Source organism: Nyctereutes procyonoides, unplaced genomic scaffold, assembly GCF_905146905.1.
Source record: "Nyctereutes procyonoides isolate TBG_1078 unplaced genomic scaffold, NYPRO_anot_genome, whole genome shotgun sequence".
Taxonomy (NCBI): domain Eukaryota; kingdom Metazoa; phylum Chordata; class Mammalia; order Carnivora; family Canidae; genus Nyctereutes; species Nyctereutes procyonoides.
The window spans coordinates 25,139,694-25,159,022 of record NW_026575159.1 but is presented as its reverse complement, the minus strand read 5'-3'; the positions used below and the strand labels follow the sequence as shown (position 1 = coordinate 25,159,022).

The 19,329-nt window shown below is 54.3% G+C and overlaps 1 protein-coding gene across 4 annotated transcripts in view; it reads left to right on the top strand.

Moving 5' to 3' along the window:
- The window catches only part of ST3GAL1 (ST3 beta-galactoside alpha-2,3-sialyltransferase 1), a 95,059-nt gene that overhangs the window by 50,205 nt on the left and 25,525 nt on the right, over positions 1-19,329 (top strand). For 3 of the 4 annotated variants that reach the window (XM_055313999.1, XM_055313998.1, XM_055314000.1), the window contains exon 3: positions 3,560-3,614. The gene's annotated coding sequence lies outside the window, so the exon portion shown is untranslated. Of the gene's footprint in view, positions 1-3,559; positions 3,615-6,289; positions 6,423-19,329 lie in introns of those variants that run through there. The other variant, XM_055314001.1, reaches the window with a different exon arrangement.

Here is a 19,329-nt window from a genome sequence, read left to right as displayed (position 1 = left end):
ATGATGATTACAACCCTGTGTGAGTCTCCTGGGGCTGCCACCACAAAGTTCTACAACTGGGTGACTTAAAGAACAGAAGCGTATTTTTTTTTGTAATTCTAGAATCAAGATCAGGGTGCCATCAAAGTTGGTGTCTTGTGAGACTTCTCTTCCTGGCCTGCAGACAGGCACCTTTCTGCTGCATCCTCATGGGCCCTTCTTGTCTGGGTGCACTGCGAGGGCTCTTCGGTGTCTCTTCCTTTTCTTACAAGGATGTAGGGCCGTACCCTTATGACCTCATCGAACCTCAGTTACCTCCCCATAGGCCCGATCTCCAAAATACAGTCACATTGAGGTGCTGAACAAAAGCTAGGTCGCTATTAGTGCTTGGCTGGGGCTTGTCCCACATTATACTGATTGGGCATTTCCCTGCAGCAGTGATTCCTCAATTCCATATATCTTTATGTCCTTGGCACTTATCCCTTGGCACAGACCAAGTGCTCAGAAAACACATTTTTGGAATCCTACAGTGAACCAGGAGGCAGTTAATGGGAGCCAACCAGATTTGGGGAGCCCTGGGCTTTGCTAACCTGCCGAGACTTAAGGCATGTCACTGTCTCCAGGCTCCACCTTGCAAGACAAGGGTTTTGCAAATGGCAAGATTTCATTCTTTTTATGGCTGAATAGTATTCCATTGTATTTCTATAACCACATCTTCTTTCTCCATTCATTTATTGATGGACAATTTGGACTGCTTCCATAATTTGACTATTGTCAATAATGCTGCACTAGGTAACCTATAGAATTCTTGAATTACTACATTGTGCACCTGAAACTAATGTAACACTGTATATTAACTACACTGATTTTTTTTTTTTTAAAGAAAAAGGCCAAAGATTTTGCCAGCAAAATCTCAGCAGATTTCATTTTCGTGCAGCCTTTTGTGGCTACACCAGGGTAACTGGGCAATCTTCAGGATCAAAATAGACTCAGATTCTTTTTTACAAAGATGCTGTTGTAAACTTCAAAGTGGCAGTTGTAATTCTCCGAATCCCCTCCCAGAAATACTGTCTCCCACCAATAAAGCACCACAGTGACCCTGCATGACAGGGCTGGGTGTGGAAGGACATTAGGAGAACTTGCTCTTACTGCCCTATGTCCAGGAACGTTTTTGGGACTTATTCATGAGTCTGGGTATTTATCTTGAGTAGCCAGAGACAGAACCACCAGGCTCAGAGCTACCTCTTGGGATTCAGTGGTGACACCCCAAACTCTACGTTTCTTCTTCCTAATTTGCATCTGGCCTTGCTTAGGATCTACTAGCTAAGGAGAAAAAGATCAAGGGACATGGGGACAGCCCTCCTTTCGAAGTCTAATGTGGCTCAACTCAGCTCAGCTCAGCAGCGTCAGGGTGGATGGCACCATGTGCAAGTTCTGAGCCTCCTCCCAGGTCACTGATAATTAATTATTGGCATGATGAATAATTAAGTGCATTTTGACTCTCACAGGCTCGATTTCCTCATCCGGGAAATGGGAGCAATGAGACTTTCCATAAGATTTGTGGTACTTGGCCCAGAGCAGACAATGATGATGGTGATGATGACAGTGATGGTGATGATGATGATGATAGATGATAATGATGGTGATGTGATGATTATGGTGATGATATGATGATGATGTTGATGGAGATGGTGATGATGATGATGGTGATGGAGATGATGATGGTGGTGGTGAAGAAGGTGATGATGGTATGATGATGATGATGGTGATAATGACGATGATGATGGTAATGATTGTGATGGTGATGTGATGATGATGGTAATGGAGATGATATTGATGGAGATGATGATATGATGGTGGTGGTGGTGATGGTGATAAGAAATGATGATGGTGATGATGGGATGATGATGATGATGATGATGATGATGATGGGGATGGTGAGGATGGTGAGGTTGGTGATGGAGATGATGATAATGGTTATGGTGATAGTGATGATGGAGATGATTCTGAAGCTGCTGGTGGTGGTGGTAGTGATGGTGATGATGGCACCTTAGCCTTTAGAGAGCACTTAGTACCTGCCAGGCATGCCTTAAACACTTCATATATGTTTGCCTTCTTAGTCTTCTCAGCAACCGGGGAGCTAGGCACTATCATTCTCCTTACTTTACAGATGAGGAAACAGAGGTAGGGTGCAGTAAGTGGTTCACTGAAGGATACACAGCCAGGAGTGACAGGCTGGTGGTCCCCAGCCATTGCCTCAATGGCCTTGAGGCTCACCCAGTGTTAGTTACACAGGACCATGTTCCCCTCAAAGCTCCCGTGCGTGTGATGGGACAGAGGGTGCCAGCAACACATGCCACTTATTCTGGAGAGTAATTACTTTTAATTAAACCTTCTTATACTTTTTTAAAATTTCTCCTTTCGTGTTACTTCCGTGGAGAGTAAGAGGCAGGCCAGCCTGTCCTAGGCACCCACTCCCTCCTGCTGGCTGGGGCGGCCGCTATGTAATATTAACATCCATGGGCCTCTGGGTCATCCATTATTGACGTGCAGAGGTCAGCGGGCTCAGGTCCATGGGAGCAGGTGCGCTCAGGTGAGGGGGAGAGAAAGGAGCCCAGGTGGTCTTGACTATTCAGAAAGTTCTCTTCTTGCTTGCCTTGGCAGTGCACATAATAAAATTGGAACGCTACAGAAAGTCCTCTTCATCCCCACTCCCAGAGGGAAAGCATTTTGCATGCCTCACAGGTGACAAGAGCCAAGACGGCAGGCGTGTGGCTGCATCGGCTGCAAGCGGGGGTTTATTATTCATCCCACGGCAGAGTGGGGGTGTTTTCTTCCGTCCTTATGACTGTTTAGGAAGGGCCCGCCCCTGTGTCAGCATCTAGAAAAAAAAAAGCTCAAACAATAATAACACCTCCCTAAATCTCAGATTCAAGTCACCTCTCCCTCTGAGGTCACCTCTGACCTCTCCCAGCTGTCAGATTCTTGCCAGTTAGAATATTCCAGAATCAGACCCCCCCACCTCCATGTGATCTGGGACTTGCCACCAGGCCCGTTGCAGGAGCACCCGAAAAGTCCTCTGTCCTCCATTGTGGGGGAAGGATGGTTTCCAGCTCTGCTCTGTGCCCACCACTCCTGTGGCCCCACCAGGCCACCCTGCATGAGCCTCAGTTTCCTTCCTGTTCCCATGGGAGGCTGGGGCTGCCGTCAACAGTGTGTGTGTAGAGTGACTAACCCTGCCAGGTGCCCAAGAGGTCACCGGATGAGTGCACGCCAACCCCCGGGCCTTGATCTGAGGCAGGAAGTGGTCTCGGAGAGGAGACAGGACGGTGCATGCTTTCACTTAACGGTTTGGAGCACTGAGCCCTGCCACTGGGTTCCCCTGCCGCCGGCCCCGCACTCTGAAGGCGACCGCTGTCCTCTCCCAACGCCGGGGGCCCTACAGGGCCCTGCCATCAAAATAGCACTTCACGTTCACTCTGTGCCTGTGAGCTGAGGACGTCGCTGGCACTCTCTGGAGAGACCCTCATGCCTTTTCCCTGCGGTTGAGTCTGAGTTATTTTTTTTTTTAATTTTTCAGATGAAGAAACTGAGTCTCAGAGAGGTTAAGGAACTCCCCCGAGGTTGCACCGCTGGTAAGTGGCGGAGCTGGGATTTGAACCCTGCTCTCTGTGACTCCGGAACCTGTGCTTTTAATTGCTTGCTTTCTCTGCCTTCAGCTGTAACAGAATGGATGTCCCTCCACTGCCCCAGTGTGGGAGGCCTGTGACCCTGTTATTGTGTCTCTCACTGTGCCTCCTGCAGGACCCAGGACACAGTAGGCTTTCCAGACATACAGGCTGTTTCCAAGGTGGTCCTTTCTTTTCTTTCTTTTTTTTTTTTTTTTTTAGATTTTATCTATTTATTTGAGAGAGAGAGAGCATGGGTGGGGGGAGGGACAGAGGGAGAAGCAGACTCCCCACGGAGCAGGGGGCCCGACTCAGAACTCGATCCCAGGACCCTGCCATCATGACCTGAGCCAAACGCAGATGCTTAACCTACTGAGCCACCCAGGTGTCCTGAGGGCTGTCCTTTCTAAACCCCATGCTGCCGGGCAGTGTTCAGGAAATGAGAGGTTCCTCTAATCATCAGAAAGTTCTGGTTAACCCAGTGTTTTTCCCTTTTTGCTATATTCAAGGGCATCAACAGGTCACCGGCACAGACAGCACGGGGAGTGCGTTCTGTGCCTGACCCTAAAGCATGTCTAACATTCTGCTTCTGTGCAGACCGTACAGATAGATTATTTTGACGGTGGTTGTGTCTTTGTGATTCAGAAAGTAGGACACTGGACTTCGTAGTGGGAAGGAGGGCGCGGGGGGTGGGGGGTGGAGGGGGCATCCAGCCTGGGGCTGACACCAAGCAGGCCCCCGATGCCCTCCTCCCACATCCTGTTAGGGCCCCGTCAGGGCCTCTCCCTCCCCCCCTCCAAGCCTTTTCCAGGTCCTCACTGTGGCTCTGACCGGATCTGTTCTCTCCTGGTCCCGCTGCTTCTCACGTCCCCTCCCTCCCATCACTAGGGGTGCCCGTCTCCTCCTCTCTTCCTGGAAACCCACTCTCTTGTTTTTAGAAGATTTCCTAGAACCTGTTTCTGAAAAAGCTTTGAGAATGAACAAGCCCCACTTAGTAAAATGACCGCAGATGAACTGCCTGATTTGGTCTCCTGAGTCCTCAGAGAAAACTCTGGAGTGGGGGTGGAAGTGGGTGTGACTCTGATTTGCAAACCCTCTTTGAGGGGGTGAGGGGATCCAGCAGCTGGGCTAGGGGGTTCCCACCCCCACTCACCGGGAAAAGCTGTTTAACTAGCTAGTTTCTGCTTTGGGGAAGACTCTAGTGTGTGAATTTTTTTTTTTTTTTTTTTGGTGGGAGGAGGTAAGTGCCTTCCCTTGCTGAGCCTCAGTTTGTCCGTCCATACATACAGTGGGATCCTCGGCTCTGGTTTCCAGGCCAGAGCAGCAGTGAGATTTTGATGATTTGATGAATGTCATACAGTTGCTCCTGCTCCTGAGTTGACAAAGAAAAGGCATCAGGGTGGGGAACCGAGAAGGGTGGTATTTGATAAACAATCCCACACTGGTCTGGTCAGGACAAACCCAGAGCCACACACACACACACCTCCGGGGTGGGGGTGGGGGTGAGGTATGAGCCCCTCCGCCCCCATGGCTGACATTCCACGATTCCCTAGAGGTCACTCCGAGGCTCCCGGTCCTCTGGGAAGTGGGCCTGTGGGCCCCACAGCAGAGCCAGGTGCCCCCGTCACATGCTGTGGGCCCCACATCCTGCCTCAGCCACAGAGGACCCCAGGAGGCAGGACTCTGCTTCTTCACCACCGCCCTCTGTGGCTGCACAAATGCATCGTGTGGTTTTATAGTATTTTTGGTTTTGTCGTTTTTGCAAAAGCCAAAGGAAGTCTGTAGGCCGAGCCCTGTCTTCCCCTCCAGAAGGTGTGCTCGCTCAGGGGCAGGCAGGCCTCCAGCACACGGCCCCGGGTTGGGAGGGCACCTGCCCGGAGCTGGACACTGCCCTGGGCTGCCCGTGGACAGGGCTGCTTTGAGGTGGTCACTGTCACCCTCCCATTTTCCATATGAGGACATTGAGGCCCAGGAATGACCAAGGACCTCCCCCCGCCCCCACAGACACACAAGGCACAAACCCAGACGAACCTCTGCTTTCTGAGCTCTGAGCACTTTTCACCCTGCCTCCGGCCCACACATGTTGTTGAGAACCACTGTTGTTCCCAGCACAGGGGACATGGCAGTAAGGGACCCGGGTGAAAAGTCCCTGCTCACCTGGTGCAGGGAGACAGGCAAGCAAAGGAGTTCTGTACATGGTGAAGTGTCATTTCGCGATTAAGTCTATCGTGGGAAATGCAGCTGGGCAAAGAGGGCAGTGACGCTATTTTAGGGTGATCGGGCCCCTCCAAGGAGGGCATTTGGGCAGAACCCTGAATACAGCCAGGGAGCACACCATGCGGATTCTAGGGTAAGAACATTCTAGGCAGGGGGCACGGCGTGTGCAAAGGCCCTGGGGCCGGCATAGCTACCAGTCTCTGCTGCCTCCTCCATCTGTCACCCTCCCAGTGCCTGCAGGGGTGAGACAGGCGGTCTTGGCTGTGTGGCAAGGAAAATGGAACAGAACTGAATGGGGCAGAAGGCAGGTGTGTGTCGAATAGGAAGCTACTTGTCTTGTTCCTTAATCCTTTGCATTCGAAGTAGTTCCCTATTCTTGCTTTGTATTTTTTTCTCAAACCAGGACTCTGGTCCATTACTTCAGGCTTGTCCTTCCAAGCCGGGCAGAGCCTGGATTCCAGAACTACAGAAATAGAGCAAGAACTGGGGCTGGCGCTGTACCACTGACCTTGCACTGACCTCGGGAAGGGGAAGTCCAGCAAGTAGCACCTGCTGGAGGTAGGGGTGGAGGTGGGGGAGGGGCAGAGGTAGTCACTAGTCCTGCCCTGGGGAGGGTGGGGGGGGGGGGCACTTGTGCTGTCTGTGTTGATACTGATGGCTGTCTGGCACCTGCTTGGGCTGTTCATGGGCCAGGTGTGCTGGAAGGTGTGCTGGAAGGGACATGTCTGGAGAGTTCCGGACCCCAGGTTCTAGGCTTGTGCGCCCCCACAGACTCATGCACAACCTTGGGCAGGTCGTATCCCCTCCCTGAGCCCTGGTTTCCCTGCCTGGAAGAGGAAACAGAGACGTATGGTCCTCCCCGCGTTCCTCTGTGATCCTGAAATGCCACCAGCCTCTGCCTCTGAGGCAGGCAGCAGCCAGGCGCAGGAACAGAGCCTTCAGGAGCTCCCCTTTGATTTTGTAAGCCCGGGGGTCTCTCAGCAGAGGGATGGGGGGGGCGCGACCTCTGCGGTCCTGCCTCAGGCTCTCAGTTAAGAGCCTCCAGCAGTCCTCCTCTCTCGGCCTCCCTGATCTGGGTTCTTGTGGCGGTGGAGCCAGCAATTCATTTCCAGGAGCGGAGGAATGTCTCCCTTTCCTTGGGGCCCAGAAGGGTTCCATGAACTGAATCTCATTCAGCTGGAAAAATAATAATCAGAAAGCAGTTCTGCTTGGTCACTGGCCTGTGAACCCCTTGAATGTTTCCCAAAAGGAACACTCCGAAGAGCCCCCCTGGAGGAGGCAGCCCGGGCCCTCCTGCCACCCCCGCAGTGAGTAGCGTGGGGGTCGACCAGCAGGCCCACCGTGAGTCAGCGTCATTGGTTCAGTCTCCGTCCGTCTACCCAAGAGGCGGGTCCCCATGCGGGCACAGTCCCAGAGACCTTGAACTAAACGAGACACGGTCTGTGCTCCCAGTGGCAGGTCAGGTTCAGTCTGACCACTTGCTTCATTGGCTCGAACTCCAGAGAGTTCACGGCCGAGAGGACTCTCAAGGTCGCCAAAATGTAGACGTTCAGAAACTTTTCGCCTCTCTCGTGTTTTCTCCTTTCCGCGATGTCTGCCCCAGGGTCATTGGCTTGGCCTTCTTTGATCCAATCGAATTTTCTTTTACTGTCTTCCTTCTAGTACATCCTTGTCTCACATGAATTTGGGTGGCGGGGGTGGGGGAGCAGGAAGGGGAGGGAAACAGGGAAGTGTTCCTGGGTAGGTGGCACTGGAGACTTGGACTTCACCAGCTGGGGGACGCGGGAGCCAGAACGTTGCTCCATCAGCAAGGGCATTTTGCTGATGATAAAATTCAGCCTTTGGTAGCAAACAGTAAACGAGCCCTCTTTTAGTCCCAGAGGAAGACGTGACCTCGTGCCTTGCAACCGGTGGCTGTAGATGCAGCTCTGAAGAATGATCCAGATTGGGATCCCTGGGTGGTTCAGTGGTTTGCGCCTACCTTCGGCCTAGGGAGTGATCCTGGAGTCCTGGGATCGAGTCCCACATCAGGCTCCCTGCATGGAGCCTGCTTCTCCCTCTGCCTGTGTCTCTGCCTCTCTCTCTCTCTCTCTCTCTCTCTCTGTCTGTGTGTGTGTGTCTCATGAGTAAATAAATAAAATCTTAAAAAAAAAAAGAATGATCCAGATAAAAGACAGTCAGGGTCTTAGCTTTCTTAGTGCCAAATAAGACACGTAGGAATGCAAGAGACCCATGGAATGGTGTCTCTCGACAATAGGGAGGCACTAAAAATGTCTAGATTTGAATCCTAGGTCTATCACCTGTGAATCGTGAGATCAGGCAAATTGCAATTGCTCAACAGCATTTAGCTTCAGTTTTACTACCTGTAAGGTGGGTTAGTACCCACCTTTCAGGTGATTATTCGAGATTATGTAAGATCACTGTTCTAGAAACACGGTAGGGAACAAAATAGAGTCTGAGCTCAAGGGACCTAGGTGCATGGAGAATCTTTTCAGCTGTCTATAAGGATATAACATTGGGAAACAAGCAGGTGAAATGCTGAGTGTGATAGACATCGTGATTCAGGGATGCAGAGGGTGGAGGGATAGTCTCTCCCGGGAGCTGACGTGGGACCCAGCATCCTGACTTAAGTGATGGATAGCCTCCTATCTGGGAGGAGCACTTGAGCAGGGCACACAGCCTGGGCACAGGTCCCATGTTTGCCATCTTGAGGGAGGGCACGGGCTGGTAGGTCAAGTGAGCGAACAAAAGGCGTGGAGAGTGGAGTCGGAAAGTAGGCAAGGACCAGCTCTAGTGGGATCCTGCACGCTGTGGCAAGAGCCTCGGATTTTATGCTCGGTGGAGACTTTTGGGAAGTGAGAGATATGAGCAGAGAGGGGCGTGGAGGGTCTGGAGCGCATGTACGGTCCAGGCTTTGAGTTTATCCAGTCCCCCTCTTGCTAACTGAGAAGCTAGCCTGTTTTGAGGATCCCGGCTGACTCAGTGAGGCTCTGGGTGTAGACAAGGGACCGTTGTGAAGGGGGCTCAGGGTGACAGCCCCTTCTAAATTTGGGGCAAGACGACAGTTGCAGATCTTGAGCTCCGGAAACAGCAAGGAGGGAAGGTTCCTGGGGCCGGGTCAGGTCACGGCTTATCTGAAGGCCTCATCTCTCTCTCGGCCTACCTGTCAGATGGGGAGAAAATGAGCAGCGGGGCGTACTCTGTGAGCCTCGTGAATGGAAGTTGAATCTGAAGACCGTGTGCTTCTTATCTGCATTAGCAAGAACATTTTATTCGAGGCAGATTACGCTCAGAGACTGAGATGGTCTTTGCCAATAATTTAGCACAGGTTCACGGCGGGAATGATAATTTATAATAGTAATATTTCACAACCCAGTAGTCTATAGAATAATGTCTTTTAATAAGCCAGTAAAGGAATAACGTGCTCCGAGCCGATGATCGATTACGCTTCCAGGTAGAAGGTGATGAAAGGAGGAAATCCCAAATGTAGTCAAGGTCTTTGTACCTTTCTATGAGCTGTTTATCTGCAGATTTGGTCTTTTTTTTTTTTTTTTTTTTTGGTCCTTTCTAAGTAGAAGCTGCCGGGTGGGTCCCTGGATGCTGGGGCACCTGCCTAGCCAGTGGGCGTTGCCAAGTGAGGCGGGCTGCTCCGAAGGTTAGTGCCCTGGGGACTGTCACGCGGCCTGCACCACTGCCCACAGGGTTGAGCCTCGCCAAGGCCAAAACCGGTGTCCTTCTCCACCGGAGACTGCTGAGGGGTTTAATGCCACTGCCTCCCGGGAACAGCCTGGCCAAGGCCAGAGCGAGGGTCTCAAGATCTCTGGAGAGCGATTTAGGTCAGCAAAGGGGAGACCTGCCTGGACAAAACGCCCAGTGACTCCTCACCATTCTTGGTATTTAAAGTTCAAATGTCCACAGTGTCGTAGCCGCTGCTCCTTAGGCTCTTACCGCCAAGTCCCCAGCACTCGGGAACCCCACCAGCCGCTGGGGTCCGAGTGCTTCTGGACGACAGATGTCGATGGCGACATCCTGACCCATCCCGACACAGCCTCCTCGAGGGAAGCCAGCTCACCCTGAGGTCAAAACAACTCCGCCAAAATCCTTAAGAAGTGCAGTTGAAATCGTAACAAAGCAACGCACAGCCTAGAGGAGGCGAACTCATCCCGATGGGTCATCGTTCTAGGTTTTTGATTATTCCTTTTCCTCGCAGGACATAGCAATGTTTGATACGTAGCTCTGGTGCACAATGCACACGCACAGCCACCGATGCAGAATTTACCCGCCAGCGTCTCCCCTGGTAAAGGACGCTGTTGGTCGCTCACTGGGGAGGGGAGGAGAAGGCGCAAAGAGTCAGGACCCCAGAAGGCCCAAGAAAACAGTGAAAGGAAGCATGTGGGACATCCCCTCTCCAGATCTGGTCCCTCGTCCCACCCGGGGCCATACAGCTGGAGGGAGCAGTGGCTCCTCTCAGCATCCCTCGCACACATGCTCGGGAGGTCCCGGCGTCAGCCCACAACGCTCAGAGACAGGGAAGCCCCGGCAAGGTCCCCCAGCTGGCAAAATGTAAGGGCTGGCACTCGGATTGCGGTCCCTGAGTATGCTGTGCTCCACCCAGCATCATCCCGAGGCCACCCTGTCTAGCCTTGGTCTCTCTGTGACCCCAAGGATAGCAGCCAGCCTCTCCAAAGCCCACCCCTCCCCACCATGCCATGCTGTAGGAGGTAAAAGAGCACCTGTTTTAAAGCAAAGTGGGCAGAACATGAAAGTGCCCTAAAGGCGCTGTGGGCCCCACGTGGGAGGCCCTTTGATGGGGAGCCGGGGACAAGGGACAAGCCGTGCAGTCCCCCGCCCCCAGGGCTCAGCAGAGACGCAGGTGGGGATGGGCGGAAGCCTCCCAGTGTTGACTGTCGACTGGGGGACCAGCTCTGCTGGAGCAGGGGCGCCCCAGCCTCCAGAGCATTCACCTGTCCTGCAGGTCAGCAAGGCTCACTCCTTCGCTCTCTCCAGCTCTCCCTGCCCTCTCCATGGATAGAGGGTGAGTAGCCATTGTGTGCACCTTGCAGGGGTCAGGGGAGTAGGGCTGAGTGGGGACAGTCCCCCTGCTGGTGTGGACGTACCCCCAGGGGAGACCATGGGCTCCACCACCTGAAGGGCAGATACTTGGCATGAAATGCTCTGGTTTTGTGGGTGCGCTTGCGTGGATCACCTTTGAGCTTTACACTTGTAAAATGTAAGACCCTGGGCCAAGTGGCTTAACCTCCCCGGGCCTCCATTTTCCCATCTGTAAAATGGGCAGATTAATGGATTCAGCGAGTTAACAGGAATCGAGTTCACTGGGCGTGAAGCCAGTGACGGGAAATGCCTGCTAGAGAAGGGACAGCCCGGGTGGCTCAGTGGTTTAGCGCAGCCTTCAGCCCAGGGCCTGATCCTGGGGACCCGGGATCGAGTCCCACATCAGGCTCCCTGCATGGAGGCTGGTTCTCCCTCTGCCTGTGTCTCTGCCTCTCTCTCTCTCTCTCTGTGTCTCTCATGAATAAATAAATAAAATCTTAAAAAAAAAATACAGAGGAGGGATCGGATGGGCTGACGACCCATGCAGAGGCCAGAGCTCTTCCCTGCTGCTGCCCTCTCGGAACTCCTAAGGCACGTGCTGTGACTTTTCTGGTTTTGCGCAAGGGGCCGGGGATGGCTCAGTGTGGTCAGGGGGCTTGTCCAGGGTCACAGAGCTGATGAGCCTTTGGAGCTGCCCCCCACCCCCGGCCCCCGGTGGCTCTGCACTTTCCCATATGGCCTCTAGGCCTCTAGTCACCTGAGGTGACTGCATTCGTCTGCTGTTAACCAGGTGAGTGACCCTGAGACAGGTCCTCTAACCTGTCTGAGCCCATGTGGCCAGTAGGTGCTAGACGATGAGCCTGTCTTCATGATGGCTAACGACATGGGGCAGGAAGTGATGCCGAGGGGACAGAGCTGGCTGGCCGTTCCCAGGTCCCAGCATCTCCCTATTTGCTTTCAAATACCGACGGCGCAGGGGATCGGCGCCACTTAAGGTACAGCACACGCAGCACAGGCTTTGACCCGAGGTGGGATCCGGATCCCTCGCTGTGCGCCCTTGAGCGCGTGCCCTTGGCCGCCGCTATGCAAGATGAAGTGTCATACCCTCGCAAAGCTGATGTGATGATTGAATGAGCCCCTGGGAGAAGCAGCGTCCCGCCAGGTGCTGGCACACAGCTGTGGATATTAGGGGACAGGTGTCCCTGCCCTCTCCCCGCACGCTTGGGCATGGATTTCTCCAGGACTCCCCAGCTCTGGATGCCAAGACTAGAATCTCATTCTGTCCCCTTGGCTGCTCCCAGCTCTGGGGACACCTCCCACGCCCTCGCCCCACGTGTTGGGTCACCACTGGTCTCTGGCCCCTCCTTGCTGGGCCCTCCACTGTCCCGAGTTGCCCTGGGCTTGTGTGTTTCCTGCCCTGAGCCACACAGGGCTGCCCAGTTTCGACTGCTCTGAAGCAGCCCGGCCTGTGACATGAGTCTTGCCCATCTGCTTCAGGCACCTACATTCCCGGTCCTCCCAGTGAGCTGCTCGGAAGTCCCTTGTCAATGAGGCACGATGTCCCTCCTCTCCCCAGGGTGAGCTTAGTCGTGCTAGGAGGTAAACAGGCTCTTTCTGATGATAGCTGACCTCTGCTTCTCCCGAGAGGGGGCTTCGGGGGGGGGGGGGAGGCCAGGACAGCCGTACCCCAGTGACCCCACTGGACATCACGACACCCCTTCAACCCTTGGTTTCTGGGATCATTTGTGCTAGACTCACGCTTGTCGCCTGGGGCTCCTTCCCATCTCCAAACGCCGGGGGTTGCCGGGCTCCTGCCGCCGGGTCATGCTCTGCATTTATCCTGCAATCTGAATTCCCATGCTGGATGTCACCAGGGAGCCTTCAGGAGCCTTCTGGATGCCCCTATAAATGGTTAGGGTTAAAAAAAAAGTCTCTCCTTGGAAGTCGGGGGGCTGGGAGGACCTTACCCCAACTTTCTAAACCTTCACTCCAGAACAGCCAGGACTCCAGCCTGTTGCTTCCCCGGGACCCTTTAGAACCAGCCACAGACCCGTAAGGCAGGGCTGGGGTGGGGCCTCAGATCTCTGAACAGTCTTTCCTTTGCCAGGACGTCGGCACCACCCAAATTGGGGAAATGTCCCTTTATTTTCTGGTGGGGGCAGGTGGGGGCAGGTGTCAGCCTGGACGTGCATATGCAGTCCTGACCACATTGCACGCCTTGAGTGTCGGGTGGTTGTCTTCAGACTCTGAATCTAGCATCTACCACCGCTCAATCTACACACATAAGAAGATTTGCGGATTAAAATTCCTTTTGTGAGGCTCAAAATATGAAAATATATCCACTGCTTCTCATATGACCCTAATCCTGGTTAATCATGTTTGTCGGGGGCGCTTCTCCAAGCCGCCTGTTCTGAACCTCACTACTGGTGCTGCAGGGAATCTTTGTTTTCTCCTCCAGCAAGCAAGCAAGCAGGCAAGAGGTACCTGGGTAAGGAGAGGAGGATTGTCGAGCACAAGGAGGGGGCTCTCGATCTCTCAGTACCACCTGGGTGTGGGGACCTAGAGAAGATATCCTAACCTCATCTATAGAATGGGACGGGTAGTATTACCTTCCCCATAGGACCTGGAACTGCCTCTTGCATGCCCTGGCTAGTCCCTAAGAAGCCGTGTAGCCTCCTCTCAGAGCCCAGCTACCTCACCCCCTGCAGAGCAGAATGAAGGGTACCTGCCCCAAAGATCCCCTGGGCACCTTGCACAAGAACGTGCCAGATACTGACACTGCCGGATGGGCCGACTCCGCACGGATAAGATGGGGAGGCGGTTGAGGCTGCAAAGCCATCCCCAGATACGGAAGGGTCCCCACCTGTGGCCACAGAGCTGGTTAGAGATACTCTATGGGCCTTTGTCTGCTGGCAAAACCACGAGGATTGTCTCTGACAGCTTGATATCGAAGCCTAGCAGGAGTCAGAGGGCCGGTAACGGGAGAGGCAGGTGAATCCGTGGCAGAGAGGGGCTCTGGAGTGGGTGGGGGGCCAGCCACAGTCACCCTCTGGAGCAGCCACGGGCTGCAGCGGCCTTGCCCGGTGGCTCGCCTGCATCAACTGCACGGCCCGTAGGAGGCAACGCCAGGGAGGCGGCTGGAGGTTGTCACTCGGGGAGTCCAGGGCTCGGGCTCATTAGAGTGCCCCCTATTGGGACCTGGAAGGTGGTGAGCCCAGACCCCCAGGGGAGCCCAGGGGGGAGCCTCTGGCTCTGTCCCTGCCGTAGACCTTCCCAGTGGAAGACCTCCTGAGGGGTGAGTTCCTGGGCAGCAGCTGGGAAGATTCCAGAAAGATCAGCTCCCGAGGTGGGAGGGAAGCCAGGGCTCTGGGCATCCAGCTGGCCCGGACCAGCTCTTCATGGGAATCGCCGGAGCCTGCCAGGGCTGTTCCTAGAGGTACAGGGCACACCTCCAGGCCTGCTGCCTCCAACAGGAGGGGCCCACAGGCCATCTATGGCCCTCGGCAGGATGCAGGTGGTGCGCTCCACGTGGGCCTGAGGGATGGGTAGAGAAACCACGGGGACCAGCCCATCCCTGGGGATGGAAATCGTGAGTGTCTCTAGCCCTAGGGCTAAGTAGGTGAGAGGATGAGGTCAGAGATGTCACTAAGACCCTGGGACTGACCAGTGTATGCAGAGACGGGCGGGACCCCCAGCCTCTGTCCCCTTTCTCTCCAGTCTCCCACCTACGTTCCCATGGGCCATATCCACCACAAGACCCCCAGGGTGGGAGCCCATTGATGCAGGCCCTAAGGTCAGCCTGGGACACGGAGCAAGGCGGGAAAGACAGAGGGAAAGCCCAGATGCCCAGCTCCCCGCCTGAACACCCCCACCCTACCAGGAAGGCTCAGGTGCACACGTTCAGGGCTCCTCGACAGCAGGGCCAGGAGAGGTGGCGCCGTGGGAGGTGCCCTTCTGGGGGCCCTGACTTTGTGTCCCAGCAGCGTGGCCCAGGCAGGCCATGACCTCCCTTAGCCTGACTTGGAAACCTCACCGTGTCACACCCTGCCAGGGGCTTGCTGTGGCCCCCAGGGTGTGGCCCAGCCTGCCCTCCAGCTCCATTTTGCATCTTTCTCTCTGGGGTTCTGCTGGGCTTGGTCTTCTCTCTTTCAGTTCCTTCGGACTCACCCACTCTTCCCCCATAGACCTTTTTTGCACCAGCAGCCGGTCCGGAGGCTCATCTTTTCTGCCCCGTGACCCATCTGTCGTGCAGACCTCAGGCCATTACCACTTCCTGGGGACACTTGCCAGCTGCAGCCCATGCCCACTTCCCTGTGGCACTGCAGGTGGTTGTTATCAGTCAGGGTTCTCGAGGGAAACGGACCCTACAGAATAGGCATACACATATTCAGGAATTGGCTTAAGTGTTGTGGGACTGGCAACTTCAAAATCCATAGGGCTGGATGGCAGGCTGTAGACTCAGGCAGGATTAGATTTCTCTGTTACGGTGCTGAGACAAAATTCCCTCTCCTGGAAGCCTCTGTTTCCTTCGCACCTAGGGCCTTCAACTGATTAGATGAGGCCCACCCACATTTTGGAGGATAATCTCCTTTACTTCATGGCAACCACATCTATAAAAATGCCTTCACGGCCACACCTAGACTAGCGTTTGGCCAAGCATCCGGGTGCCATGGCCTAGCTGAGTTGACTCATGGATGTGATCATCTCAGCCTTTCTTAATTCTTTGTGTGATTCCTGAATCATCTCAGCCTCTGCCCCCCACTCTGTTAGGTTAAGTTTCCTGAGGGCAAGGATGAAGGTCATCTACTTTCTCTAACTGTTGTTTTGTGCAGCGCTTGACAGAGCGGCTGCTGCACAGCAGGTGCCCCGTAACCGTTGTGTAAGAGAATCAAAGGGAGAGAGAATCCGTGGAGGGAGTGGCGGGGTGCAAATCAGAGTGAGGTGTCCATCTGGTGCACAGTAACTGAGCGTGATGAGTGTTCTGCTTCGCACAGGCCTCGCCTTCATTCTGAACCCTGCCCCTACCCCCCAGTGCATACACATGCTTCCTAGTTTCTCAGATGTACGCTGAGGCCGGGGCGAGGTGAAATTTCCCCAATATTAATGTCGATAACAGCTCTCGTTTCCTGAAGGTCAGGATCGTTCTGGACACTTTCTATATCCACAAACCCTCAGCATTGATTCTCATGCATATTATATATATTCAGTGTTCTAGGTGACATGTTTATAACGTGGAGGCTACATGTTATAGTCTGTTTGGAAAGTGACCGTCCGTGCTAACCACGTATGCATTAATTTTTTTCTCTCTCTGTTTTTTTGTTAAAGTTTTTATTTATTTATTAACAAGAGACACACACAGAGAGGCAGAGACACAGGCAGAGAGAGAAACAGGCTCCTTGCAGGGAGCCTGATGTGGGGCTTGATCCCAGGACCCTGGGGTCACGCCCTGAGCCAAAGGCAGACGCTCAGCTGCTGAGCCACCCAGGCGTCCCAAATTTTTTCCTCGTAACTGAGTCTGGGGTGAGCACGGGCTGGCGTTGTCGTCTCATTGTAGAGGAGGCCCAGAGATGCGGACTGACCTAAAGTCCTGAGGTGGCTCCGGGTCACTGCCAATCGCGGGGTTGCTGCCCCAGCGTGGGGGCTGTGTCCTTCATCCCCTGTCCCCTGGGAGGCTCAGGAAGGAGAGAGGCCCCAGGGTCAGCACACCTGCTGGCTGGGTTAATCAGAAACCCAATTTTTACTCTGGGAGGAGAGAAGCTGCTGCTCCCCACTCTGCAGTGTCAGGGGAGCCTGTCACCCCTATTTACCCCTGCGGCCTGGGGACCTCCTCTCAGGCCTCACCTCACCATGGCTGGGTTTCTCTTGGGTGATGTTTTGGGCTGGGAACAGGGTCCGATTGCAGCATGGCTGGCCTGTCTCCCCACCCCCACTCCTGGGGAGCAGCGAGGCACTGAGGGCGTCCAGGTCTGGGCTGGGCCATGGGGATATGGCTGCCAGCTTTGTGGCTGACTCAGAGTGGGTGGAGCTGAGCTGGAGGGAGCCCACCGGGGACCGAGCCAGACAAACGGGGGGGGGCCTGAGCTGGGGCCCCTGCTGATCCCATCAGTACTGGCCAGTGGGGCTCCTCACCCCTCCTGCAGCTCAGATGCCAGGCTCAGAGCAGGGCGGGCCCCTGGACACCACCCTCTGGCCTGTCTCACCTACAACCCCTCTTCATCACCTGCCAGCGGAGGGTCTCAGGCAGGGAACTCGATGGGGCCTCTGTTCCTGCCTCTGAAAGATGGAGGTGATCCCCAGTACCTGTCGTGGGGCTCCGGCAACTGGATCTACTGCTTAGAATAGGGCCTGCCAGAGAGAACACCCTACTTACTGTTAATGGAGTAACTACAGCCCTACAGCCACCTCAGGGGCAAGGGTGGTTTCGACCCCGTATTTATATAGACCAGAGACTCGAGGCTCAGGCGGCCCACATACCACCCCCGGGATCACACTGCCAGGGGCTCCCGGCCTTCGGATTGTTCTGCAGGGCCTCACCCCTGGCTGCACAGCAGCTGGACCAGCTCCCAGACCTCTCCACCTCGGCCTCTGCTGGCTCTTGCTCTTTGTAGGCTCAGACACCTCCTGAGCTCCTTCCATGGGAAGCGAGCGTGCAAACAGCCATGCCAGGGGCAGCTGCGTGAACAGAGCCAGGCACGTCTTGGAATCTGAGGCCTGGGCCTCCTCTCAACGCTGGCGCCCCATCTCTTGTCAGTGAACAAGTCATTTCCCCTCTCTGAGCTCAACCTCTACATCTGCCAGAAGAAATGGGGCTGAGGGGCCCCTGGGTGGCTCAGGGATTGAGTGTCCACCTTTGGCTCAGGTTGTGATTCTGGGGTCCTGGGTCCCACATCAGGCTCCCTACATGGAGCCTGCTTCTCCCTCTGCTTATGTCTCTGCTTTCCTCTCTGGGTCTCTCATGAATAAATAAATAAATTCTAAGAAAAAAAAAGAAAAAGAAATAGGGCTGAAAGGTAAGGGTGAAGATGTTGGGCTCCATGTGAGAAAACAGAACCCACTGCAGTAATAATGCTTAGGGAGCACTTGGGATGTGCTGAGTTCTGCTCCACACACTTGACTTCCACGGCCTCATGTTTTTCTTGCTCCAACCCAGGGAGGTAGGTCCCCTTCTTATCCCCATGCTGTGGACAAAGGAACTGAGGCAGAAACTTTAAGCAGCAGGATTGGATTCAGGGGATCTGGTACTTGCAAAGTTGTTGGAAAGGTGGCAGGAGGGGAGTCCTTGTACTACTGCTGGAGGCCGAGGTCCAGAGGCCAGGAAATTACAGGAAGCCAGTGCAAAAGCCAGCCCAAAGGTGAGGGAGGCGGGTGGTTCTGGGTCTGATGCTCTGACCATGCCACCGCCTCCACCGCCATGGGAGGGAGGACAGCCCTGCCTCCCTTTTGGCTGTCCATCGATTATTGGCTCCAGAGGCCTAAGGGCAGGGGAAGCTGGGAAATGTGGATTCCAGACTTTCAGACCCTAACGTAGAGGAGAGGACACAGAGGAGGGAAGGAAGAGTTCTCGCTCCAGTAAACTATCCAGCCCAGGAGGCCTTGGAAGCAGCAAGAAACAGGAGGATGCCCTAACGCGCTCATGTGCAGGCAAGGTTGATACTCTGAGCACTAACCTTTGCACAGAGAATTTGGGCCACTTGACCAGCAGGCTCTCAGAGGTCATGGCGAGTAGTACCAGAAGCAGTCCAGTCCCTCAAGGGATGGGAGCAGGTAATGGAGCAAGTTGGGATCATCATTTTCATAACACCCCTCGGTGGTTCTTTCATGTCTGATTTCATGTGTTCTTTTTTTTTTAAGATTTTATTTATGTATTTGAGAGAAAGCAGAGCTAGAGGGAGAGCACAGGTGGTAGGGGATGGGGGCCAGAGGCAGAGGGAGAAGCAGACTCCCCGCTGAGCAGGGAGCCCGATGTGGGACTCCATCCCACTCCACTGTGGGATGGTGACCCAAGTTGAAGGCAAACCCTCAACCGACAGAGCCACCTAGACGCCCCTCATTTGTTCTTTTAAATAATTGCTAGGAAGGCAAGTCAGAGGTTCTGTTGGATTTTTCTTTTTAATGAGAGCCTGGACCTTGGGGAGGACAGAGAATTGACATTTATAATGGGCCAACTCTGTGCCAAAGATTGGCTGGTTGCTTCTGTGCAGATCTTTTTAACCCACCACAACCCTCTGTGTGGACCCTAGTAATCCCGCTTCTTGGATTCAGGAGCCAGTATCAGAGCAATGAAGCACCTTTCCCATGAGCACAGAGCCAGAAATGGGAGGAATTAGGACTTGAACCCGGGTCCCTCTGTGCCATTTTCTCTTCCGACAACTGTTGACCATGACCCACTAGCAGGTGCCTCATAGAAGCAGAT